The sequence below is a fragment of the Alligator mississippiensis genome, chromosome 3 (assembly GCF_030867095.1).
Source record: "Alligator mississippiensis isolate rAllMis1 chromosome 3, rAllMis1, whole genome shotgun sequence".
NCBI classification, from domain to species: domain Eukaryota; kingdom Metazoa; phylum Chordata; order Crocodylia; family Alligatoridae; genus Alligator; species Alligator mississippiensis.
In genome coordinates this window covers 17435534-17461409 of record NC_081826.1, presented here as the reverse complement: position 1 = coordinate 17461409, position 25876 = coordinate 17435534, and the positions used below count along the sequence as shown (strand labels likewise).

General features: G+C 46.3%; 1 long non-coding RNA gene across 1 annotated transcript in view; it reads left to right on the top strand.

Moving 5' to 3' along the window:
* Positions 1-25876, top strand: part of LOC106738246 (uncharacterized) — a 260965-nt gene that overhangs the window by 147655 nt on the left and 87434 nt on the right. The window contains exon 4 of the long non-coding RNA XR_009460623.1: positions 1755-2057. This is a non-coding gene — a long non-coding RNA (uncharacterized LOC106738246). The remainder of the gene's footprint in view (positions 1-1754; positions 2058-25876) is intronic.

Genomic DNA, 25876 nt, shown 5'->3' with positions numbered 1-25876 from the left:
TTGTCAATGTGCAGTGTTCCTCCAAAGAAAGATCAGCTTCAGGACAGTTCAGCTATAAAGCCAAAACTTTGTATTGCTAAAACACTGGAAACTTATTTTCCTATCTTTGTATCTGCAGTGGTGGCATCATGACTCTCTTAGTAACTTCCCTGGCTATAGTCTTGCTTCAGATGGGCTCACCAATGAGGATATCCCATAAGCCTAGTAGTAATAGCAATTTGGCAAATATATATTTGTGCACTGGAGTTTTTGTACCTTCATTCCACCAGTTTGGACTTTCTTGAGTGGACTTTCTTGGACTTTCGTGGGTGTCTTTTCTTGAGGTTGAAGACCGTTGCTTCTGCCTTAACTGCGAGCCTATCACTTTACCGTGGATTAGTGTAATTGAAATACGGAAACCTAACGTATATGTATGGAAATATTCTCAGCAGCTTCGTATGGACCTTCTCTCTTAGGGAATGCAAGATTGAGGTCCCACAAACGGTAGTTATTTAAGAAAGGGGAAAAAAAGAGCCTACTACTAGTTCAAATCTTGGAGACCATGAATTAGGAAGAGAAGGGTGTGAGTCCTATCCCTGAAATGCTCAGTGTCTGAAGTTCAACAGATAACTGTTAACCTTCAAAATGGCCATTACTTGATAAGACCTGAAAAATACCTTGTTGAGGAAGAGGGGGAGACCAGCCAGTGGCAGGTTTTCTGCTACCTGCATAATGTGACGGCATCGCTGTTTCTCCACATTGTTCTTTCTAAATATGCCTGTCTTGATTCGGAGGGTGGGAGCTCTTAAACCTGATCGAGGTGATACAGTTTCATGGCCATCTCAAAGGAGAGGAGATTTGCTTACAGAAGCAGAAGGAGAGAAACCCAGCTGCCAGGGTGAGCGGCTCTGTGCAAGGTTTGCATTACAACTATAGGGACAGGGAGTGAAGATAGTTATCCTGGAAGCAGAGCCAGCAAGGCCATCATGTGCCTGGCGTGGTCCCTCCGCAGAGGCATTTCCTTCGGGCTCCTGGGGAACAGCTGGGAGGTTGGGCTGTATTCGAGGAAACCCCTGCAGGGGTTGCCAGCAAAAGGCAAGTCAGGCTTGGCGATAGCTTCAAACTTCTTCCTGCTTTTTCTTTTTTCACTGTACAGATGCCATCCATAACTCCACTATGCCAATATTACAGGTCATCCATTCCTGCGGGGGCTTGTTTCAAGCCAGTCCCATTGCCTTGGTGTGGTATTGAGTCCAGAGCCCAATGTGTGTGTGTAATTTAGAAATTGTCCATAGGTCTTATTTCAACATATTTGGTTTGAAATAGCCTTTTTGTTTTGAAATTTAAGTTACAAGTACAGGCCTTAAAAGGTAAAAATCCAAGTGAAACATTTCAATACAAAATATTTGGAATTATCCAGTCCTGGTGGGGTTTGTTTGCCTGGATTTTGTGGATGTTTATTAAAATATTGAGGTTTTTGCTTTTTTATCCCAATATGGAATGGAAACATTTTTCCTAATTTTGAAATCTCTCATAGGATGATAGAACCATTTCTCAACCCTGTGTTTATTCTAGTTGCATCTTCTCTCAGCTGACTGTGCAGACAGGAGCAAGGTTTTGCTTCCTGTAAAACAAGAACACCTCTGGAAGAAGGAGCTAAATGTCGTTCTCCTTTGAAAATGTCAGACTCTTTATTACAAATGATGATATGCAGAGACAAAAGATGGGGTGCTCCATCCAGCTAACACTCTAAATCTGTTGTATTTTCTTCATAGGTGATTCGGTGACTGATGGCAAAGTTGTTGTGGCCTCTGCTTTTCTCTCATCTATTCTGGACTTTCAAAAGGATGTTGGATTTTGGAGATGAGAGAGATTTTTAATTCTGCATCCCAAAGTTTTGCAAAAGGAAAAAAGATGGAGCTGAGCGCTACCAAATAGAGTGGCTACTGCCGTTGTGAAAGATCCAGTGACACTGGAATACACTGAGCCAAGAGAAGAGGATGTGGCAGGTTATGGTCCAAAGAAGTCTCCTGCCTTCTCTGAGGTGGAGAATGATGCTACACAACGAGGATCTGCAGGTAAGAAAACCAAACCCTAAAGCATCAAACTGGGATGTGCACAGAGGTGTGGTTTACGTTTGAGTGGCTTTCTTACTTCCTCTAGGCTCCCTTGGGTTTCCATGTTTGCCTGCTGTACTTCCAGTAGGAAGATTGTCCACCTAAGAATTCCCCAGGGACAACAGATATTCTAGCACCACTTCTGCAAAAATCATTCAAGGGATCATATTCCCCAGTCAGATTTGTCTATAGATTTAAGCCTTGGAGAAATAATATCTTACCAAGCTGAATACCAACAGAATAGACTCTGTGATTGTATTATGCTAATAAGGGGGAGAAGGGGATGGTTGGGAGGGAAAGTGTCATTATGCCCCTTTATAAATCCATGATGCATCCACGCCTTAAATACTGTGTCCACTTCTGGTCCCCACATGTCCAAAAGGATATAGAACAGGAGCAGGCAAACTCCAGCCAACAGGCCGGATCAGGCCCACAGTGGACTCCATTTCCCAGCAGCCCCTGTCTGCATCACTCCAGGGCAGGGAGCTGCTCCACGGCCAGGGCTGGGATCTTGCAGCAGCATGGTTTGGAGTTGGGGCAGAGCTGCAATCTGCTGCCCACAAGCCCCAGGCAGGGGCATGCACCCACCGGATCATGGCTCTGCCCCGGCTCCAGACCATGCTGTCACCACTGCAAGATCCCAGCCCTGGCTGCGGAGCAGCTCCCTGCCCAGTCGTGTGCCCTGCCAGCGCCCAGTGCTGCTGGGGCCGGTTTCCATGGAAACTCTGCCCCTGTGCTGCCAGGGCACCACTGCTGATGGGATCTCCTTGGAAACTGGCCACAGCGGTGCCAGTAGGGGCTGCTGGGAAATGAAGTCTGGCCGCCGGCTGGATCTGCTAGTTTGCCCACCCCTGGTATAGACGAACTATAAAAGATCCAGAGAAGGGCAACAAGGATGCTTAGTGCTATGGAGATGCTTCTGTATGAGGAGAAACTAAAGAGGCTAGGTCTGTTCAATTTAGAGAAGAGATGCTCGAGGAGGGACATGAGGGTTTACAAGATAACAAATGGTGTAGAGAAGTTCAATAGGGATTTATTATTTCCTCTCTCAATACAAGAACTAGGGATCAAAAAGTGAAGCTAGTAGGTAGTAAGCTTAAACCAACAAAAGGAAGTTTTTTTTCACACTGTGTGGCACTCATTGCCACCAGATGTTGAGGAAGCTGATAGTTGAGCTAGATTGAAAAAAGGATTGGACAAATTAATGGAGGAAAGGACATCAGTAGCTATTGAGCATGGGAGTTAGGGAGCCAGCATCTAGAACATCCTAGACCTTAAATGCTGGAGGCTGCAAGTGAGAGAGGGACGGTGGGAGAAACCCTGCTCATTCCCAGTTCAGTCTCCCTTTCAGCATCCGTTCTCTGCCACTGTGCAACACAGGCGATCGGGCAAGATGGAGCTATGGCCTGACCAGTCAATGGCAATTATGAAAAAAATTCCTGCATTGTTGGCCTTTACAACACGCTGGTTGCCTTGGACAGGTGCTCTTTTCAAACTGCTCTGAGCAGCAAAAATGAAACCAGTGTCTTCCAGATCACTGGCCAAAGCTGTGAGAGGAGAAATGCACATGGCTGCCCCAGGCAGATGATTGCATTTCTCACCTTTGTTTAATCTAAGGTGCTGGTAGCAAGAGGAAATGATCATACTGATTTTTTTTATTTATTTATTTTTAACTTCCCTCCATCTGCAGTCACTCTTGCTTTCTTTCACAAATGCGCATGCATCCTCACTCTGAATTGAGCAGGAGGGGTTGGGAGCCCAGGGAATCTTTGCATGGGTCTCAGGTATGTTTTGCCCCATGAAAGTCTCCAGGAGTAGGTGGGGAATCATTGGGGTCCTGGAGAATGTGCCTGGACAAGCAGGAGTCTGGAAGAGAAAGGGAAACAAAGGCAGAAGTAAGGCAGCCTGGCTAGTGAAGAGTACAAAGAACCTCCTGGAAATCCCATGTCCAACCTGCGTCCCATTGTCCTGTCACTCTAGGATCACTGTTCAGTCTCCATTGCACTGAAAGTCTCCATTGCAAGCCCCTCTTTTCTTCTGCTCTTATAGTGAATTTAGCACTGGGGAGAGGTACCAAGTTGACAGCCCTCTCCTTCATAGAGCTGGTCTAATGTGAGGTTTCCCTGTTCCTGTCCGTCCTGATATCTCACCTGTGACCTGGAGTCTGGCTCAGTCTGGCTTATCCACTGAGACATCCAACAAGGGTCCCAATTACTTCAGGAGATGTTGCCATGTCAAGATAACCACTCCACCAGGAAATAAGCTCCGATGGCGAATTTGCTTCACTACAGTGAGTAGTAAAAGAAGCATTTAAAAAAAAAATGTTCCTGTTCTTCTGCACTAGGCTTGAACCTGAGAGATGAAAGGCCTTGCGCCCTGTATCCTGTTTCCAAAACTAGCTCCTTGTAAGTCTCACTTTCTTCAAAGCTGAACAATTTGGTCATAAATCTCCATTTCATAATGAAACTTGACACGCCACCTTTAAGCCTGGGTGTGAGCTTCCCCTGCTTGCAGAAGAGGCCGTTTGGACATTTTACATTATGGGAATGCTTATTAAAAAGAAGAGTGAGATTTCTTAAGGGCTTCTCATGACTGTCTCTGTGGCCACTGTAGACCAGGTGCTGTCCCCCTGACTTGCCTTAAGCTGTATCTTACTGTGAGCAGCCTCCTTAATTTCAAAGGCTTGGGGCATTTGGCTTTGTACTGGGTTTACCTGGCTTTGCCTGATTCAGCTGAATCATGGGTGTTGAGTTATACACGGCATTGAAAATTATGCTAAGTGCTAAATTATATCGTCAAATCTTAATTTTAAACTGATCCCATGATTAGAGTCCAGGTCTTGGAGACTGGAGTTCTCTCCCTGTTTCTGCTGCCAGTTTGTGGCCTGAACTTGTCTTTGCTTCGGTGCCCTCCTCTGTAAAGAGGATAAGAATGAACACTTACCCATCTTTTTTTATAAAGCCGGTCAGACCCATGGGTGAAAGAAATGGGGCGTATTGGTTAATTACTAAATAATAATGTGTCTTATAGGAGTAAGGGTTGGTAGTTCTTGTTCACGTGGTTATGATTGTATCTGGGGTGGCTTTATGTTTAAAGGGCAGGCAGCTGATTCTGAAAAAATCCCCTTGCGTGGTAGCCCTCATGAGCCCATGCCAGGCCTCCAGACAAGAACAGAGTATAATATGGCTCTTGTTATTTCATTGAATCAGCTTTTCTGGGGCCTGGAGTGCTCTTAGCACAAGCAAATAAATTACCCTGCTCGTTTGCTGCGTGCTCTGCAGCTCGCCATATGTTTGAGCTTGATAGAGATTCTTATCTGCCCAGCTAAAATTACTCAATGAAGGATGACATTTCTTATCAGGGGCTTTGCTGAATCAGAGAGGCCCCAGCACCCACCACTCTTCTTTATACAGAGTTACAGGGCTGGGCAGCACTAACAGTGGACAGATTGTGCCTGTAGGTCATTAGAGCTGGCGTCAGGTTATTGTGAAAAGCAGACAATAGGAGGATTTTGCAGTAGCTGTTGGGGGCTACAAGGACAGAAGTGAAAATAAAGAAGCAAAGCAGTTTTGGTAATTTAACCACAACAGACAGGCCTATGACTTAGGCCAGGGGTCGGCAAGCTTTCAGAACGGTGGGCTGTAAAAACACAGCTGGGTCCAAGGTGAACCGGCACTTCTGACCTGCCTGTTGCCATTGCCCCTGCCACTTCTCCCTAGTACCAAATTGCTGTCAATGTGCATGCCATCCTCAGTACCAAATTTCTGCCGGTTTTCATGCAATGCCACACGATAACCCCCTATCCCTCCCTTCTCTTCCCCCCATCAAAATGCTGCCTAATCGTTCCACCTTCGAAATGCCACTCATATCTGGGCTTTGCAAGCCAAATGAAATTGCTTGGCAGGCCAAATCAAGCCTACAGGCCATAGGTTGCTGACCCGTGACTTAGGCAAGTGGAAATGTAGGACAGTTATTGGTCTAGTGGAGACCTCTGTGTCTCTACAAAGATTGAGGATTGTGGATTCCCAAATGTTCCCCTTTTGTCTTTCTGCTCCTTTTCTTCTCCCTTGTCACAAAGGCACTCTTCTTCTTTTGGTTCGTCTTCTCCACAATACACCTCACGGTCCATCCTGTTCCTCCCAAGGATCCTTCCAAGCTGTATGCAGAGAGAAAGTTGCTCCACTTTGCTGAATTGACTTCCTGTCAGTGCTGGTCCCGATTTATCCGGGACTGAAGGGCCCAGGGACGAGCCGTGCTCAGCATCCCATGTTCCTGCTTCGGTCAGGAATGTCGTGGCCTCCTTGTATGTGATGAGGACCTCCCTTTTTCTCCAGCTAGGCCCTTTCTGCGAGGGCAGGCAGGACAACAGAAAGATTGAGGGTTAGAAAGTAAAATCAGTTGAAGGATGGTACCAAACTTTCCACGACACGTTTTTGGAGAGGGCAACCGTTCATTTGTGGCTTCCTTCTCAAGAGACTAGTTCTTGACTGGTGAATTCAGTCATTCTAGTGCTGAACCTAAGGACTGTGCCGAGTTTCCATAAAAATGTCATCTTCCATCCATGTACAGCTGTTTTCTTGTGTAGTAGGCCTAATGCATTTTTTCATATTTCTGTGCAGCTAGTAGAGGAAAGTCCCTTGAAGTGCATGCACCTCTGGAGTAGAACGTGGCAGCGGGTAAACAGCACTAACCACTAAACACAAGGAAGCAAACAACTGTCCAACAGAGGATTTAAGGTGGACAGAGAAGGCTGTTAGGCCAAGAAGAATTTGGTCAGGACGGCACAGTTAAAAGTCCTGTTGAGACAGCATCCCACAGATTAGTCACGGGATCAGGGGCCTTGGTGTTGCTTCTGCTTTCTGCCAGGTTGCACACAACGGCTGGGTGGGCACTGTGCTGCGGGCCCCAGCTCTAAGGCAGATGGCAGCATGCTACCTGTGCAACCACCGCTTCTTGCAGCTCTGACAGTCAAGCAGCTCTTGGTGGTAGGGCTGCAGGCTAACACTGAATTGTAGTGCACACTAAAAATAGGCTTCTCTGCCTTGTTCAGTGCCTTGCTGATTTTTGCCCTTTTTTGTTGTTGTTGCCCTTTCCTTAACTTGGCTTCCTGGTGTGAATGTGTGTGGTAGGGGACTTGTTCCCCAGCAACATCTCCTAAAACCTTTGGAGTTGGGAAACATTCTTTCATTGGGAGGCTAGTGCCAGCATGGGTTACCAATTCAGAGGATTGGGTTACCATTCATTCTTTATCCTCATCTGCCTGGAATCTTCTTGGGACTTTGGCTGGGGACTTGTAGCCTGCCCTTCTTCATGAGGGTTTCTCTTACCTTCTACTATACTAGGGCACCATCTGTCTGCAGAGCTTTCTTTCCTTCTTCAGCAGGGGTTCCCTTGGCATTTAGCAGTAGGGGAAGTGCAAGAGAGTGGTGACCGCATGGACACCTGTTTGTGACCTCTTTTTTCCCCCTGATGTAGTGTTTCTTCACTCAGCACTGACATCATAGGACAGCTCTGAGTCACTGCAGCATCTGGTCCCAGTGCTATCAAACCTTGCTGATGAACCCCAGCCATTCAGTCACCACCTGGCTGCGCTCCACTGCTTGATCAGTAGCCACATAATGCAGCTGGCCAGGCCTGTATCCCCTTATGTAATGCTCTGGTGGAGGAGGAGGGAGGGTGAGGCACAAATGGCTCCAAAAGTCCCCTTAGTGTTAGAAGCTATTCCATAGTTCGGGTTCAGACTAGTTGTACGCTGGCCCCTTGAAGTAACACTATTCCCTGGTGGCTGCAGAGCTGCACGCTCGTTAGGAAAAACTTTCTTACAAGGAGAGTAGTAAAGCACAGAAACAAGCTACCCAGAGACTTTGTGGAGTAAACCTACGGTAAACCTTTGTCCTTGGAGGTTTTTAAGACCCAGCTAGATGCAGCTTTGATAGGATGATGTAGCTGGCAATAGTCCTGTTTTGAGCAGGGGGTTGGACTTGGACTAGATGACCTCCTGAGGTCTCTTCCAACCTTAATTTTCTATGACTCATTGTCAGGGGCACGTCCCTTCATGGAATAACCATCCTTGCGTGTAGGTGAACATCTCAAGAACAAAGCTTGGTGAACATCCATGTTTTGAGCTAGATCTTCGTCTGGCAGAAGTTGGCATAAATATTTTAATTGAGATGGAACCATGGCAGCATATAGCAGCTAAGGGTCTGGCTCTCATCCTCTTTCTGAAGCCGTTTTTCTCAGTGTACAGAAAAAAACAGGATTTTCCCTCCAAGTGGCAATCACGTGCCCTCTCTGTCCTCATCTTGAAAGCAAGGTACTTTGTAGTTTCAGAATCGCCACGCATCATCCTAACTTAATTGATCTTTACAGATTTGTGGCACTTGCTTTTCACGTTGAGGCCTGAGCAGAAAAGATAGCCCCTTGAGTTCTGATTCCCTGATTGAGTTTGCAGGGCTGCCAGGTCAAAAAAGCAGGGCTGATTTTTTTGTGGAAGGCCTGGGGACACAGTAAATGTGAAACCCACCATGTTCTTTTTCAAGTCATTTTCCAGACTGCCTGTTCATAAGATGAGCTGCGGCAGCTAATGTGCGGGGTATTCTCACTAGGGGAGAATTCCCTTGGCTCAAAAGTTCTTCGCTCCTGGGCATGGGCAGGGGACTTCAAACCCTTTTCCAAGCCCATATGCCTTGGCTGGAACCTGGTGCCGATATCAGTGGCCAAGTGTGCAGTTTAGACTGACTCCAAGCAGTGTTGAGGCTCTACCAGTGCTGCTTTATTATGTCCACACTAGACATTTGCGCTGGCTGATGGCTGGGATTCGGACAACTCCCAGGCTGGACGATACAGTAAAGTCCTTGCTGTTGCAGGGTAAACTGTCTTCAGACCTTGGGCAGCAGGAGACCAACTGGTGCTCCAGCGGTATTTCTAGGGGTTTGTCACTCCACTCATCTCAGTCCCTTGTCCCCAGTACTCTTTCCATCCATTGCTTACAGCAGCTTTCCTGAGCTAGTCAGGAAATTTCCACCAAAGCAGCTCTTCCTGCAGTAAAAAAGAAGGAAAACTCTCCACTTCTCCAGCTTTGGCACTCTCTGAAAATGCAGAGCCCAATACTTTAAAGAACCCACAGCCTTTCTGTTCTGTTTTTCCATGATAAGCATGTGTACATGCCAGTAACTATTTTGGTGCAAGGTGTTTGCTGGAGGTGATGCCTCTCAGACCTTGTCTATGCCTAGGCCCATTGCATTTTTCCTGCTGGTCATCTGTCATCTGTTAGACGGTCATTAGAGCTTAATTGCTAGCTGGTGTGTAATTAAGCTTCCCAGCCCTTTTTATTTTTATTCTGTTTCTTGAAGGAGGATCGCATGTTAATTACTGTATTTTCTTGTATACATCACACTCCCAAATAAAACACCCGCCTTGTTTATGGAAGGCAAAATATGGCAAAAGGATCATACCAGAGTCCTGCCAACTGTGACATAAAGTAAGCCTTCCTGGAAATGTAGTGTGTCCAAGAAGTGTGGCAACGGGAAGTCCCCTGGTGCCTGACCCAGACTGTCTCCTGGGATAGCACACTTTCTGGACACTCTGGCTAGATATGTACGTTCAAAAAGCCCAAGGCAGAATCGATCTCAGTTGCATGGTTTTCTGTAAGCAGCGTAGTTGAGATCTGTAGTGAACGCAACACACATTTGCTCTTGGGGAGTGGGGGAATCTTAGGCTGGGTTTTGCCACTTTGAAACCAGTCTGTGTGCTAGACTTCTGTTCTGTGACCGGTATAACCTAGATTCATAGATTCATAGATGTTAGGGTCGGAAGGGACCTCAATAGATCATCGAGTCCGACCCCCTGCAGAAGCAGGAAAGAGTGCTGGGTCTAGATGACCCCAGCTAGATACTCATCTAACCTCCTCTTGAAGACCCCCAGGGTAGGGGAGAGCACCACCTCCCTTGGGAGCCCGTTCCAGACCTTGGCCACTCGAACTGTGAAGAAGTTCTTCCTAATGTCCAGTCTAAATCTGCTCTCTGCTAGCTTGTGGCCATTATTTCTTGTGACCCCCGGGGGCGCCTTGGTGAATAAAACCTCACCAATTCCCTTCTGTGCCCCCGTGATGAACTTATAGGCAGCCACAAGGTCGCCTCTCAACCTTCTCTTGCGGAGGCTGAAAAGGTCCAGGTTCTCTAGTCTCTCCTCATAGGGGTTGGTCTGCAGGCCCTTGACCATACGAGTTGCCCTTCTCTGGACCCTTTCCAGGTTATCCGCATCCTTCTTGAAGTGTGGCGCCCAGAATTGCACGCAGTACTCCAACTGCGGTCTGACCAGCGCCCTATAGAGGGGAAGTATCACCTCCCTGGACCTATTTGTCATGCATCTGCTGATGCACGATAAAGTGCCATTGGCTTTTCTGATGGCTTCGTCACACTGCCGGCTCATGTTCATCTTGGAGTCCACTAGGACTCCAAGATCCCTTTCCACCTCTGTGCCACCCAGCAGGTCATTCCCTAGGCTGTAGGTGTGCTGGACATTTTTCCTCCCTAGGTGCAGCACTTTGCATTTCTCCTTGTTGAACTGCATCCTGTTGTTTTCTGCCCACTTGTCCAACCTATCCAGGTCTGCTTGCAGCCGTTCCCTGCCCTCCGGCGTGTCCACTTCTCCCCATAGCTTTGTGTCATCTGCAAACTTGGACAGAGTACATTTGACTCCCTCGTCCAAGTCGCTGATGAAGACATTAAAGAGTATCGGTCCAAGGACCGAGCCCTGCGGGACCCCACTGCCCACACCCTTCCAGGTCGAGACCGACCCATCTACCACGACTCTTTGGGTGCGACCCTCTAAGCAATTCGCCACCCACCGGACTGTGTAGTCATCCACATCACAGCCTCTTAACTTGTTCACCAGAAAACCTGGTTTTATGTGCCAGACTTCTGTACCGTTACGGATATAGACCAATTTTTAATTGCCTGTATTGGTAAAAATGTCATGTCTGCACTTGGTGTCTGTTTCCATGAGGTCTTATTCTGTGCTTTGCAAGGCAGTAGCAAGACAGTTCTTTACTGTAAGCAGTTCTTTATATAAGTTCCTGTAAATAAAGTGTTGTTTCCACACCTCAAGCCTCATCAAAGCACTACTGATAACTCGCTGCTTTGGGCACAAGCTACGGTACTCTAGTGCATAGTTGTAGCTGTAAGAGGGTTAACACGGGACTCTGCCACCTTGGTAGCTGCATGGCATGCACAGGGTCTCCAGGCTTGCTTTATTCCAGCGAAGGAAACCACTTTCCCACTAACAATGCACTTAAAAGCTTCCCAGCTTAAAACCCTGATTTTGGTGGGGGGCAGTACCTGTTTCATGTGAGAAGATATGGTACTTAAACTGCTTAGCTCCAAGTTTGTGACCCAAGTCACTAGACTTCAATGGATTTCATGCAATGGGGTTTACACTTGCACTTCAGCAGCTTCAGCACATGTTTAAGGTCTTCCCTGAGCGAAGATAGATGGTTTTGAGAGTCTGAGCTGTAAAGCCACAATTGAATCAAGTCAGTAGGTCTTAAAGGAGCCTGAGAGTTGAGTGGCAGTAATAGTCTGACCTCTTCATGAAGCTGTGTGTAGTGGAGGGAAGAACTGGTGAGTGGTGTAATCCAGGGAAAGGGATGCACAAATTATAAACTCTTTCGCCATAAATTGTGCTACTCTGCACCCCAGAGGTTGACATTTTCTCTTTACCCTGTAACTCAGGTACTGGGAGTGGGTGCATATATGTACCCTTCTGTGCTATGAGTAGATTTGTTTCATGTTTTCCTAGTTTCACTGGATATGGAGGGGTAAGGGCTCTCCAAGACCATGAACTGCCTTTCTCTGCGTTCCTACAGGATGAGGCTTTGTTGAACTTAGGGGTTTGGGGGGATTTTTCTTTTGTTTTGTTTTTACTTACAAAGCAGCAATTAGTCTGGAGATGAGTCTATTTCCGTGCTAAAGATGTATGTGCGGTTCACTCTTGGAATGAAGGGAGGCATCCAGGGTGCACGCTGGTCAGGATGTTCAAAAATGGCCAATGATTTTCGGGGAGCCTGGTTTCCAGAAGCACTGATCACTCATCCCTTGGATATTGAAAGCCTTTACAGCGTCTCCAGTGCAGCACCTTGACTCACTAGTCACTTTTTCAAGATTTTTCAAAAGCTAGTGTACTGATGATATAATATGACTGGTCCTGATGAACAATATATGACTACATGGAGTACAGATCCCAGGAGTATAACCAGGAACAAAGGGTGGAGGGAAAAGAACAGCTCATACTTAAGTGATATAACAGGAGAGCTTTCTTCTGATGAAGGCACTGAGAGAGAGTTTCCCGCAGAGGGAAGTCGGAGACCCATGGCTTGACAATGTAATGCAGGGAGCAACCCACCACTTTTCCCCAGGGGATGCGCTTGTGCATCTTTTTCCATCTCCAGTGTCTCCAATTCCTCATATCTGGTGTAAATAATTGACAAGGATTGAAACACAATCATGGCCTGTCTGTGCAGGGGGAAGAGCATAAAAATGTGGGTCTGGTAAGGGGGCGGCTGAGGTGCATTGTGCATTCAACCAAGTAGATAACATGATACCTGTTCTTTAATGGTGTTTGTGCATCCTGGGCACCGAGTCAACAGGACCTCACGTGGCTCAAACTTTCTCATTTCAGAGTTAGCTTATTAATGCCTCCTCTCTCTGGCTTTTCTCCCTCCCTACCCTTTTCTGTTATGGTCCTGGTGGTCAGCAACTCCTTTCTGATATAACCCAACTGTGGAAAAGGGTAGGTTATGAACCCTGTTTTGTCCAGGGACAAAGTCGGGATAATTACAGCTTCTGTTCCCCTTCAAAAGCAAATAAAATGTACATGCGTCTGTACTGGATCATACAGAGGCAGTGGTTGCATCGGTAGCTCTCTCAGTATCTTTCGACTGCCCACTCAAAGGGACCTACTCATTTTGTGATTTCACAAATCGTGAAATGGAGCAATGTCCACAAAATCCACAGAAAATAATAACTCACTAAAATGTTTTGTGAGCTTATCATGGCAGGGCCCCTCAGCCAGTCAGAGGCATGGGGTGGAGGGCCCTGCTGCAATAAGCTGCAAAAATGGTGGCTGGCCCCACGATCTACCCATGAAATCAGCCGTCTACCTCCTTGATTTGGGTAGGTCCCTAGTTATTTACATCTGTCTGAGCCTTTAAATGTGGGAGATGGCTCGTTCTCAGGAAGATCATGCTGGAAATTCCAAGTTCTGCTGGTTGTGGCTGATCGCTGCAAAATTTGTTATTCGCATTTGTTATTGAGTTATCTTATTCAGCAATGTAGTCATCTGCTTTAGTAGTTAAATAAATGGCAGCTTTGTGGTGCGGACACATTTGTTGGCACTACCTGTGAATCTGAGAAATCAAGGAATAAGTGTGAAGACTGAACTCTTCCTCTGTGTAGGTGGATGCTCCCAGGCTGGACTAAGGCACGCCAGCAGGGCAGTAGGTAAAAAATTACTCTCATCTTTGGGTCATTGCAGTTTTTGCAGTCAACAGGGACCATGGTCTGGAACTTGATGATTAGCTGACTCTTCTAAAGCACTTGCACATGCCCACGAACCTATGGAAATGTTTCCTCGGGACGCTCCCTGAACAGCACGTCTCAGATATCCCTGACAGATGAGAGGTGGAGCTCAGTAATTATGTCAGAAAGTGGCATTTGCTGGCTTCACCCTCCTTGAGGTTTTTTCCTCAGTGTCTGTCGCGCTGTTTGTTAAGAGCACATTTAAATAGGCAATGAGTTTTCTGCATGCATGCGCGTGGTGCTTTTTAAAAATCTGCTTGTGGCATAGAAGAATACGTGGGGGATTTAGCGTGTTGTATTTTTAACTTGGACCTTTGCCTATATCTAAGGCAGTGGTCCTGGCTTCTTTCTCTGCTAGCTTGGTTTTTTCCCCTTACTTAAAATGACACACAAGGCTTCTCTAGAAACATTTCAAAAAGCTGCAGTCAAGTCACACTATTGTAAGCTGTAATATTACGGTTGCTTCTTGCACTATTTGTATAAGAGTTGTTAGCTCCATTTTCAGAGGGGTCTGCCAGCATTTTGCTGAAAGATGAGGCACCAAAAGTATCAAACTGCTGTTCTAAAATATAGTTAGCACGGTAATAGCAACCAGCCTTGAGCCAGTCCTCCCTTCTCTCAGACCGCAGACTCTCCTTGTTCTTTGGGACAGCAGCATCCCCTGCCTCTTACTTTACACTGAAGGGCTGCCTGTGCTCCCTTTTCTACTCTCGGGTAAGTTCCTGCACTGCTTTGCAAGCTTTTACGTAGGGGTGTGTGTGGGTGGGTGGGGGGGGGGGGGGGGATAGGCCAGTTAACCTAAAGCTGGGAAAGACCCGTTGGATCAGCTGGATCAGCTCTTCAGTGTTCCTGCCAACGCCGGATTAGTCAAGACACTGCTACTTCCTAGTGCTTTGTCCGTCTTGCTTTAAAAGTTTCAAGCAACAGAGCTTCCCCCCTCCACGTTCCCTTGGGAAAACTTTTCCTGACAAGGAAGATGCATGAGTCTGTGTGAAAGTTTCCTGACATCTAGCTTAATTCCCCTTAATTTAATTTTAACTTCCCTTTTGCGTTTAAGGAGTAAAATCCCTTTTGAGAAAAAGGGTAAAAGGAGCACTTTCTCTCTTGCTACTTGATGATTTCAAATTAGGATCATTTTAACGAGCAAATTCTGCTTTCACACAGATGCACTGTCCGTGTTAGGGTGGATTTAACCCCCAAGGGAGGTTTTCATACCAAAAAGTGTGACAACTTTTAGTGTTTTGGGGGGTATTTTGGACCATTTGGGGTCACAAGTGTGAAAAAGTTACAAGTCACTAAATACTTTGCTCCAGGCAGGCAAACCTCTGCCTTCTCACTTGAAGCAAAGCTCTTGGGTTTTATATTGCAGCAGCTTGTGCTATCCCAGTGGGGGCCGCCCTTTTTGGCAGGTGTGCTACAAATTAAGCCCCATGCCCTCCCTGAGTGTCACCCTGATCGCCTTCCCTTGCATGATCTGCTGCTCTTTTTTCTGTCCCCTACTGTACCTGCCATTGCTCTGGCTGCTCCCTCCCCAGTCAGTGATGTGCCACACACACAGGTTGCCCATGTCTCTTGGGGCACACATGGTGTGGGTTGACCACCCCGGCCTAGTCCTTACCAGGACTGAACACTCATTGTGCTGGCCACTGTCCATACGCATCTCAGGAGACAGACTCTGCCTTAAAGATGGTCCAGTTTAACTACGTAAAGCCAGCTAAAGGTAAGAGAGAGGAAATGTCTGTTCCCTTTCTGGGGCCTGGAGAGTTTAAGTGAGCCACGAGAGCTCATACAGTAAGCTTCTGGCTAAGTAGGGGTTTCAGATCCAGTAGGACTTGTGCACATAATTGATGGGTGTTTTCCAACTCTGACTTGCGGTGTCCGGTCCTGTTTAGTTTCACAACTTCTCAGATTCTCGGTGCAGCAGCCTCTTCGATGATGCCGCTGGCAGTAGGGGTACAGTCATTCTGCACAGCTGCAGGGGTGAGGATTAAAATAGAGAGTCTTATCTTCTTTCTTCCTTTCTGTTCCCTGCAGCTCTCTAGAACTGCTTTTGGGCCCCTGCCCGTGGCTTGTGGAAAGCATCTTACTGGGGTCTGATTAGCTGTTTAGTTGTTTAACTGGCATCTGTCACTTTTTTTAGGCCCTGCTGCTTGTGCTCATTGGCTTTTATTATGACAATGGGAAATGAGATTAAACATAGGAACCCAAGCACCCTGAGATCAGGGTATCTTGACAGTTATGGCCAACAAGCACTTCCGATTTGGGTTATGTGACTGCAACTGTTTTCAGAGTGCAGCAGAAATGACCTACTTATCTGATTAGTGCCACCATAAAATCGCTAAAGAAACCATCCCTGTTTATTTGTGTTGAAACCAGCATGGTTTGTGGCTTGTATGTCTTTTCTACCACCTTTCAACTACCAATTTTTTTTCTTGATGACAAAACACCCCGGTCAGATTCTGAGTGTTTAGGGATACCAGTGTGAATCTGGAGTACCTCCAAAAAAGTGACTGTGGATTTGTGCCCGAAAGCTTGCAAAGAACAATTTTTCCAACTATTTAATTGGTGCAATAGAAACTATCACATTTACCCAAAGAACCTTGTCTAATTGTGGATTTAAACCCTCCTGCGGTCAACAGCTGAATTATGGATAATGGAGCATCACGTCTACTTTCTCCTTGCGTTTCCCCATGCAGACCCTCCCCACAAAAAACCCACATTGGAATAATGAAGCAATAAGTCTTTCTAAGCAGAGATTTCATGTCCATTGGCAGAGTTTCTCTGATAAATACCTTCTACTGTTCTGGGAGAAACAGCCCCGTTGCATGGAGGAAAAAAAAGAATGAGGGCTATTACTGGAGTCTCTGTGTCTGTTGTGTGCTTATGACCCGTGGTCTTGAGACCAGCTTTGACTTAGCGGGACCTTTTCTGTGAATTGGTTGTACGATCTGGCCCTGAATTAGCAAAACATTTCAGGATAAAATAAAGCGTCACCGGAAGTTGGCGACAGGTGAAGATATTAAAAACCAGCACCGCCATTTCGAATCTGATGCCGACTTTGGTTAGGTTGGTTCTAATCCCCGTCCTGCAGGATACGCAGTTGTTCCAAAGTTGGAGGCCTTCCCATGGCATCCTAGATGAGGAAGATTACCAGATATTAGAGGAATTTCTTTTCCATGTGACCCAGTATAGCTTCCTATGGGACTGAGTATTTAGTTGCTGTCTGGCCCATGTTGTGATAAAGGAGGATCTTGATGGCATTTAGCAGATGCCATCCAGTGGCGTAGTTCCATTAGCACAAAGATGGAAAGCCAAAAGGGGACGTTTTTCACTTTCATAATATCAGCATCACTGAAAGGTGACAGGTGAGGCTGGGCTGGGAGGAAGGGGCTTTTACAATGTCTTTAAAAATCCTGGTCTCCCCACTCACTAAGCAAATATAAATCACAGGAATGTTAAATGGGATGCTTGTCCTTAGTGAAGGAGTCAGGCTTTTCACCCATATTGTGTTCTTTCTGCTATTGTAAGGGAGCTTGTTCTGCTTGGTTGAAGATCAGCAAACTGGAAGCTTAGTTCCTAGGGTTTGTTTCTTTGATCACTGACTGTTTGGCTGATTAATGAGGTGTGAACTCAGCTGTTGAAGGTAAATGTTGCAACTCTATGGGAATTGTCACCTGAGTTGCCGCATAAAGGGCATGAAATTGTTGTCAGAGAGGAAGTAGCTGAAACCAATTCGGTAACAGTTCCTATTTGCCTAGAGCAGCAGGTCTCAGGGTACTAGCAGACACTAGCAGATGTGATGCTTGGTATTATCCCCTTTTTACCCCGGTGGAGCTAGGGGAAGCCGATGCATAAAAAGATCAAGAGACTTGCCCATAGTCACACAGGAAGCCTGTTGCAGAGCTCAAAGCTAGAAAGAGTTCCTGGCTCCCAGTCCTGTGATTTAACCACCAAACCGCAGTCTATCTGGTCCACAAGTGACTTATATTAGCTTGCTATTGGTTGCTTGAGAAATAATCAGTGTTAAACCCTCCAGACAGTTTTCCCTGGCGATGAACGATGTAGTCTCCCGAGCAGAGATGTTAACCCCTGCAGTTCAGTGCCGGAGTTCTTTGGGTTCGTCACCTACTCGCCGAAGAAAACATCAGATAGCGCTTTCGGTTTGTGACCTATCAAATGTATTTGTCCTTGCTAATGAGGCAACTACATAAATATAGCTTGTTACTGCTGTACACCCTGGTTACTACACTAGATGTTACAGTGCAGAACATTTCCGGGGTGGTACTTTACTGACCTTTGAGGAAAATGAACAAGCAGAGTCTCTTCTCTCTCCCCATGTGCTGAGTCAAGGCTGCTGCTTTCTAATAGAGATAGTATCTCTTGTTACCCAAAGCCGGAAATTTAATTAATGGCTGCAAACATCTGGGCGATGGCTATGTTTACACCCCGGTATATAAATACACTAGAATTAGCAGCTACTGTAGAGATCTGATGATATCTTTGGAGCAGTGCTGTTGAAACTGGGCAACTAGAAGAGGTTGCAAGACTGAAAGTGGCTTATTTTGGGAGGAGGAGAATAGTTCAACTTTGGGGCAAGACCCCTGGTTTTCTGTGCCTTCTCTAGGGGATTACAGCATGCCAGCCTGTATGTGCCCTGCACTTTCAATTGGATACAAGGTGTTCTTCATTTCCTGTGTGACAGTGCTACATTGCAGCTATATTCTGTCCCAGAGCTAACTGTACTTAGGGAGTTACTGTTGAAAATTGTCAAATGCTCTACCAAGATAAAACGTGCCTTGTGTATGTCTGATTGCATTATGTTTCCACGTCAGGCCTGAGCGGAGTACATTTGACTGTCTTAACCTCAGTGGTCGGACAGAAGTGCATAAAATTAAAGACACAAATCTGTGTGTAGCCACCCCAATAACTGGTCTGTACTTCAGATAGTCTGAGTGACTGTAACTCCCATTTGACTTGAGTTGGACTGCAGATGCTTCACAGGCTGTGAAGATCCAGGTGTACATACCAGGAAGCATAGGGCCATCACTAAAGGCACCCCACTTTGAAACCTGAGCACTCAAAAAAGTTATTAATTCCAAAGCCTACCTATTATGTGCTATTAAAATAAGAGAACTGCCAGGGTCTGCTTTGAACACTCAATATGTGTGCAATGTTCTGCTGTGAGCATTTGCATGCTAGATACAATCTCAGTTGGTATGATATAGATATCCATCTACCGCACATGCCTGGTGCTAGTTCAGTGAACTGCAGCACAAACGTGTGTGTGTACGCAGTGAAAATAAATATAGAAAAAAGAGAGAGAGAAAATCTCTTAGTACCCAAAGCTGCAAATCATAGATGACATGTAAGTGTTGATAGTCAGGGGGGTGGGGGGACACAGCTCCATGCCACTGCCCCCACTGCTGCTGGGCAATGGTTCTAGCATCCCACCATTGAAGCAGAAACCTGGGGGGGGGGGGCATGTGCCCCCACTGGCCCATCCACATATTGCCTATGCTGAAAATGTATTTTATGGCTGCATATATTAATACTGAGATACTATCTCTGTAGCTATATATATTTTGACACTATTAGACTGATACTGGGACCAAACTTCCATTGATTTCAATTATGCTTTTTCCTCATAAGTACAACTTGAGTCAGAATCTGGCCTGGTGTATTTGGCTTTTGTTTACACTTGCTTCATCATCTAGATGCATGGTCCTTGATCTAAAATGACTACTTTGTCCATTTATTATTCTGATGAAAAAGGATAGAGATGCCTGTAGATTTCTGCTCAAGATGCATAACTGTAAATTCTCCCTTAGTTGGCAGACTCGCCTTCACCTAATGGCTTTGCTGAATTATGTCTATAGCACGCGTAGGTTTGAAAGACGGTTCTCCCTGGAAGTTTTCATTTTCAATTAAAAGTCTATAATTGACAAGCTAGGTTTCTTCATTTTGCTAGTATCCCATCTTACATGTCTAAATATACACAGCACTTGCAGATGTTGGCATTAAGCTAACAGTTGTGGTTAATTCAGTTCAAGTTCAGCCTTTATTTGCATCTTCATAGTAGGATGGAGTTGTTCTTGCTCCGTACTGATTTCAACTGATACTTACCCCATTCTCAGTAAGAGTGGTGGTGGACGGGTCTTATTCGACCTGGAGGGATGTGGGCAGTGGGGTTCCCCAGGGCTCAATCCTCGGGCCCGCATTGTTTAACATCTTTATCAGTGACTTGGGCGAGGGAGTAGAAAGCACCCTGTTCAAGTTCGCAAATGACACTAAGATGTGGAGTGAAGTGGGTACACTAGTAGGAAGGAACAGGCTGCAAGCGGCTCTAGACAGGTTACAGGGGTGGGCCAAAGAGAACAGGATGGGTTCAACACTGACAAGTGCAGAGTCCTGCACCTGAGGAGGAGAAACCAGTGGCACACCTACAGGCTGGGGAACTCCCTTCTCACCAGTGTCGAGACAGAAAAGGATCTTGGAGTCATCACTGATGCCACAATGAACATGGGCTGACAGTGTGGGGACGCAGTCAGGAAGGCCAACCATACCTTGTCGTGCATCCACAGATGCATCTCAAGCAGGTCCAAGGAGGTGATCCTCCCCCTCTATGCGACACTGGTCAGGCTGTAGTTGGAGTACTGCATCCAGTTCTGGGTGCCACACTTCAGGAGGGATGTGGACAACATGGAGAGGGTCCAGGGGAGGGCCACCCGCATGATCAGGGGACAGCAGGGCAGGCCCTACGAGGAGAGGCTGAACTTGTTCAGCCTCCACAAAAGAAGGCTGAAGGGGATCTAGTGGCAGTCTAGAAACTAGTCAAGGGGGACCAGCGGGCATTGGGAGAGTCCCTGTTCCCGGGAGTTACAAGAAACAACGGACACGAGCTAGCGGAAGGTAGTTTCAGGCTAGACATTAGGAGGCGCTATTTCACTGTCAGGGCGGCTAGGATCTGGAGCCAACTTCCAAGAGAAGTGGTGCTGGCTCCTACCCTGGGGGTCTTTAAAAGGAGGCTGGATGACCATCTGGCCAGGGTCGTTTGACCCCGGTACTCTTTCCTGCCATGGCAGGGGGTCGGATTAGATGACTTCCTCAGGTCCCTTCCAACCCTACCAACTATGAAACTATTTTTAGGAATCAAAACGTGCCCCTTTGCTGTTGTGTTTCAAAAGAGAAGTCCAGTTAAAACTCTACGAAAGTAAAAAAAAAAAAAAAAAAAAAAAGGCAAATATGATCCCATCAGAAGGACCATTTCCAGGAGAGAGAAAGATAGGGTGGTGCCACTGTAGAAGAAGATTTTCTTCTTCACTGCCATTGCATCTTCAGGGTGTCATCTGGCAGAACTGTTCTGGATGACGAATGACCTGGTTAATCCAGTTTGCCTCTGCCCAGAAACTAAGTCAACTTTAGTTCTCTGTGATTAGTTTGCCACCTACTTTGCAGACAAAATTGCCCACGTCAAATGCCACGTTTGCCACTGGGCAAAATTGCCCAGTACAGCTTGGGGACCATGACTTTTGCTACAGAGTTAGAGTTTGTGGTTGAGGAATCATAGAATCATACAAAGTGAGGGTTGTTGGACCTCACATCTAGTCCAACCCCCTGTTCAAAGCAGGACCATCCCCAGCTAGATCACCCCAGCCAAAGGGTTGTCTAGCTGGGTTTTGAAAACCTCCGAGGATGGAGCTTCCACCACCTCTCTGGGTAACCTGTTCCAGTGTTTTCTTACCCTCCTACCTAGGGACAAAATTCTTCCTGATATCTAACGTAAACTTCCCTTGCTGCAACTTGATACTGTTGCTCCTTGTTCTGTCAAATGCCACCACTGAGAACAGTCCAGCTCCATCCTCTTTTGAACCCCATCCTCTTTTGAACCTCTCTTCAGGTAGTTGAAAGCTGCTATTCAGTTCTCTCTCAGTCTTCTCTTCTCTACACGAAATAAGCCCAGTTCCCTCAGCCTTGCCTCATAAGTCATGTCCCCCAGCTGCCTCGCCATTTTTGTTGCCTTCCGCTGGACTCTCTCTAATTTGTCCACATCATTTCTGTAGTGGGGGGCCCAAAACTGAACAGTTCTCCAGATATGGTTTCACCAGTGCTGAATTGCCTTCTTGGCAACAAGGGCACACTGTTGGCTCATATTCAGCTTATTGTCCACTTTAACCCCCAGGTCCTTTTCTGCAGAGCTGCTGCCCAGCCAGTCACCCCCAGCCTGTACTGGTGCCTGGGATTGTTCTAGCCTGAGTTCAGGACTTTGCAGTTGTCCTTGATGAACCTCATGAGATTCCTTTTGGCCCAATCCTCCAATTGTCTAAGTCACCCTGAATCCTAGCCCTACCCTCCAGCGTATCTACTGCTTCTGCCAGCTTGATGTCATCTGCAGACTTGCTGAGGGTACACTCCTTGCCATCTTCCAGGTCATTGATGAGGACATTGAACAAAACCAGCCCCAGGACCGAACCCTGAGGCACTCCACTTGATACCAGCTGCCAACTAGACATTGAGCCATTGATTATTGAATCCAATGTTCCAGCCAGTTTTCTGGCTACCTTACAGTCCATTCATTCAGCCTGTACTTCCTTAGCTTGCCTGCGAGAATCCTGTGGGAGATGGTAACAAAAGCCTTGCTAAAATCAAGGTACACCACATCCACTGGTCTCCCCGGATCCCCAGAGCCAGTCATCTCATCATAAAAGGCTTTTGTGTTGGTCAGGCATGACTTGTCCCTGGTGAATCCATGCTGACTGTTCCTAACCACCTTCTTCTCCTCAAAATGCTTAGAAATGGATTCCTCGAGGATCTGCTTCCCCCATCCAGTAACAGTCTTGCACTTGCCCTGACCCTCCTCTTGCTACTGACAGACTTGTAGAATCCCTTCTTGTTACCCTTCACATTCTTAGCTAGCTGCAGCTCCAATTGTGCTTTGACCTTCCTTACTTCATGCCTGCATGCCCAAGCAGTGCTCTTATATCCTTCCCTAGTTATTTGTCCAGGTTTCCACTTCTTATAAGCTTCCTTTTTGTGATTTTGTTCACTGAAGAGTTCCCTGCTAAGCCAGGCTGGTCTTCTGCTATACTTGCTAGTCTTCCTGTCTATCAGGATGGTTTATTCCTGCACTCTCAGTAAGGCTTCTTTAAAGTACAGCCAGCTCTCCTGGACTCCTCTCCCCCTCAGACTGGCTTCTCAGGGGATCCTGCCCATGAGTCCCTGAGCAAGTCAAAGTCTGCTTTTCTGAAGTCCAGGGTCCTTATTCTGCTGCTCTCCATCCTTTCCTTCCTCAGGATCCTGAGCCTGCCTAATCTCAAGGCTAAAGTACTGTAATGTGCTGTACATAAAGCTGTCTTTGAAAAGTATTTGGAGGCTACAGCTGGTGGAAAATGTGGTGGCTTGCTTCTGACAGGGATGGGTCACCAGGAGCACATAAGTCCAGTCCTCCAGTGTCTGCAGGGGTTTCTAGTAGAGCTTTCTGGGTGCCATTCACAGAGCTAGTTTTGACCTGTAAAGCCCTAAATGGCCTGGTACCTAACTTCCTAAGGGACTGTCTTTTTCCCGTATGCTTGAACATGATCCCTAAGGTCAGCAACCTCCTGCAAGTACCATCAATATGCCAAGACCACCTGGTGTGGAATGTCATTCTCATCCGTCATTCCTCAGCTCTGGAGTTTCGTCCCTCTTGAAGCCCAGCAGAGCCCAAGGCTGGACATCTTTCAGAAGTGTGACAAGACCTTTCTGTTTGGGCAGACGTTTAGCAACCAAATTAGACTGGGATATTGTTTAGTGGGTCTCTGCTTTGTTATGTTTTTTATTTATTCTAATCGGCCTTTTAAGTTGCTCTATCTCTTTTGCCGTAGGTTACCCTGAGCTTTTTGGGGGAAGGGCAACATATAAATTGCACAAAGAAGTAAATAAATACATAGGGTACTGGGAGATCTCAACTGGAGTAAACTGTGCGGTTCTAATCAGACCCTGTTTCAGGCCAATGAACAGATGCCGAGAAGGGCTACTAGGATGATCAGGGGAATGGAGAAGAAAGTCAGAAGAACGTGTGTTTTTTAGCCTAAGAAAACAAAAGTTGAGAGGGACTAGGTATTCAATAGGGGGGGTGGTAAACATTAGGGAGGGAAAATGAGCAATTTTAATCTGAAGGACAGTATCATTACAAGAACACACATACACGTCAGCCACAAAGAGTGAAGTTGGAAGTTAGAAGATGCTTAACCACGAAAGAAGCTTGTTTCGGGATCAGCTTCCCCATCAGTCGTGGGGACAAAAGCCCTAAACACTTGGAGATGCAGCTTGATCAGTTTCTGAAAATAATTGGATGAGAGGGGTAACCTGCTGGAGCAGGGGGCTCAGGGTTGCCAACTGGCAGTAATTTTGGCGATAAAAAAAATCAAGCTAAAAAAGACTATCAGTAAAGTCCAGAAAAAAACTCAAAACTTTAGCCATCAGTAAAAGCACTAAGCAGCTCCCGCTCGATTGAAGCTCTGAGAGCATAGCAGTCCTACCTGATGTCCAAGTGAGAGCACAGAACCCTGCAGGGAGCCTTCTCAGCCATGTGCTGTTGCTGTTGCATCCCAGGCTGCCTGTAAACCTGTTGTATCTCACGTAGGCGTCTTTGGGGGTCCATGCTGAGAAAGCGGGGAGTTGAGCTAGCAGCAGAAGGCTGGGGGTGGTGGGATAGGGGGCAGTATATTGCAGGTTGAACTTGGGGGCATCAGAGTGGAGGTAAGGAGGAGGCCTCTGGTAGGAGGGAGGGGCAGCACAGTGTAAAGCCATCACTGCAGTCAACCCAACTCGAAATATTTTTTACTGCATACTTTTTACTGACAACCACGCTTTTCCTTTTTGCTGCAGTTGATGTTAAACCCCTAAATTTGAACCCAGCTCCTCTAACTGGGGTCTGGCAGCAGGAGAGGTCCTGGCAGAGGAGTTACATTTACGTTATGTACAATATATCAGGAAAACGTCAGTTAAAAAAAAAAGGACCATCAGTAAAAAGCTTTCAGATTGTCGGTAAAAAAAAAATTCTTAGTCTAGCAACCCTGAGGGATCTCCACTCAGTGAGTCAGGATGTCCCTTCTAGCCCTATAGCATTGTGAAGGAAGATTTGTGAAGGAAGGAAAGGAACAGCTTTCTGTTTGAGTTGATAGGCTTATGTTCAGAGAGGGGAGTTCTGCCCTCATTAAAGATACTAGGATGTTTCTGAGATGCTGGCCAAGTGACCAGGAAGGTGGTTTAGTGGTCTGCGCCCAGCATGTAATAGGCTTTTACACCTTGGAACTCCTGATCCCAGGAAGGATCACTTGGCCTTTCATCTGATTTGCACGTATAAATGAATCACTGTGTGGCCGCATCTACACAAAACGCCGATTATGCAGTCGGTGCTGCGTAGTCATTTAGTACTTGTTCAGTACTTGTATAAGTACAAGTACTAAATGACTGCGCAGCAACCCAAGCTACTGCACAGTAGTGCTGACGGATACCATTTTTGTGATGCTGCTGCTCAGTAGCTTAATATTACACAGCAGTGTTGCATCACGGTTGTTGCCACGTGACGATACTGACAGTAGGATCAGGTAACTGCGCCGTCAGCGTCTCGTGTAGAGGTGGCCTCTTTTTTTGAGGCTGGATCTCTGTCTCAGACAGGTGCTCTTGTTTGGTCACAAATTAACAAGTTTGATGCAGGCATTAGTGGCTGCAATTCTGTGGTTAGCGTTGTGCAAGACTTTAGACCAGATGATTGTTTGGTTTGCTGACCTCAACATCTGCGAAAGTAGCAATAATAAAGAAACAAGCGCCACACAGTTGGGGGTCAGAATCCCAAATTTATTGAAAGGGGAGCTCACTGGCAACACTCTTAATCTAAATTATTTTAAAGCCAATTTAATACTAATCTGAAATGGGATTTAAGTAGTGTGTAAGCCTTAAATTTACTCCCCTTAGGTTCTCTTACATAACACAGAGATACCAAGGAAGCACTCAGTTTTAAGTGTTAATGATTACCAAAGCACTTTTTTCAGGTCTTATCACATAATATTGGTGGTAAGTGAGTGGCCATTTTGAAGCTTAACGGTTGTCACTTAAACCTTGTAGACACTGAAAAATTCAGGGATGAGACTTAGACCCTCCTCTTCCCAATATGTGGTTCCCAAGACTGGAGCTAGTAGTAGGCTCTCTATTTTTTAAATAGCC